Source organism: Halyomorpha halys, unplaced genomic scaffold (genome assembly GCF_000696795.3).
Source record: "Halyomorpha halys isolate HHAL.00 unplaced genomic scaffold, Hhal_1.1 Scaffold28.1, whole genome shotgun sequence".
NCBI classification, from domain to species: Eukaryota; Metazoa; Arthropoda; class Insecta; order Hemiptera; family Pentatomidae; genus Halyomorpha; species Halyomorpha halys.
This window is the reverse complement of record NW_027110130.1, coordinates 828,657-830,218: the sequence shown is the minus strand read 5'-3', so window position 1 is coordinate 830,218 and position 1,562 is coordinate 828,657. Positions and strand designations below refer to the sequence as shown.

General features: G+C 29.2%; 1 protein-coding gene across 4 annotated transcripts in view; it reads left to right on the top strand.

The window, feature by feature from the left end:
- The window catches only part of Vmat (Vesicular monoamine transporter), a 298,099-nt gene that overhangs the window by 290,681 nt on the left and 5,856 nt on the right, over nt 1–1,562 (top strand). The gene's annotated exons all lie outside the window — the stretch shown is intronic.

Sequence of the window (1,562 nt, the reverse complement as noted above, 5' to 3'; positions counted from 1 at the left end):
CTTGATTGACTATGGCTTGCCCACCCCCTGAATGACTATGGCTTACCCACCCCTTGATTGACTATGGCTTACCCTCCGCTAGTTTTGATTCTGGGTTCTCCTACCTTGGTGCTCCACTGGTAGAAGAGCCCGTTCTAATAAAATTTACTTATTTAACCCTAATTATTCAGTAATTTAATTAAAACTACGTATAATTATTAGTCGAAATTGATGATTTTGCGAAGTACAGCTTGGGAAAGTACAAAATGGCGGATGTTTCAAAATGTTTAAAATAATATTAATTTTTCATTCGGAGCTCCATATCGTAAAAACTATCAACAACAATAAAAAACCTAAGAGGACATAATTTAAATTAGAGTAAATTGACTAAACTATGAGCTCTAATAAAGCTATGCACGTTCAATAATTGGCGAAATATACTTTTTTAAAAAAATGCTCTGAAAAATCAGTAGTTAGGAAATTTATATTATAAAATCGATATCTCAAAAATTAATCGACGTACAGACGTCTATTAGCACCGAAATTAAAGGTAGCCTAATTTACTATATAGTAGCTTTTGAGTTTTGAATTGTAGGTTTCATGATATTTACTAAAATAAATTTATTTCTAGTTGTTCGGGAAAAAGTACATTTGCTAAATTCAAATTGATATGCAATTATCATAAAAACTATTACTCTTACAATGATAAATGCTATTAACTAATTTATAGTACATTAAACTATCTTTAATTTTATTGCTGGCAGAAATCTTTACGTCCAATTATTCCTGAGATACAGTTTTCCTTAAATCAAAAATTGTGTCAGAACAGCAAGAATCAACATTTTATGAATTCAGTTTTAAAAATATCATGAAAAGTACTACTCCAACTGCCAGTATTGCAATAACAATTTAACAATAAGCCATGTTTTCCAACGATGCCCATATTTTACACCACACCTCAATAGCTTGGGACTAAGCCAAGATATCTCAAAAACCCTTGAAGACGATGATAAAGCAATAGAATTGGTGTTTCAGTTTTTGAAATCACAAAATTTACTGACAAAAATATAACTTGATCGGAAGAAAAAAAAATAATCAAATCAAAAAATAAATAAAATAATCAAATCAAAAAATAAATAAAATTTAACGAATATTAGCAAAATTAAATAAAATATAAATGGTGTTGATGACCATTGAAGTTTGGCGCCACTAAACAAACTAGCTTTAATTTGAGAGCTAATAGACATCTGTACATCTCATCGTTACTGAGATATTGTTTTCTCAAAATTTATTCTCATTTTTCAGTATATATTTCATGAAGTGTTGCTTTTTTAAAAAATGTATCTAGGTAACTACCAAACGTAAACATCTTTTCTTTTTAAACAATTTTGATCTCTTATCTCTCAACTTTATTCTTTTTAACATCCGACGTTTCGACCTCTCAGGTCATTCTCAAGGATTCCTTATTCTGTCTGTATTCCTTTTCTTTCCTTAAATTCATTAATGCCGGCTAATTGCCTTTGTCCCAATATTTTCTTCTATTAAATTATTTCCTAAATTTAAACATTTCAATAACAACTTTT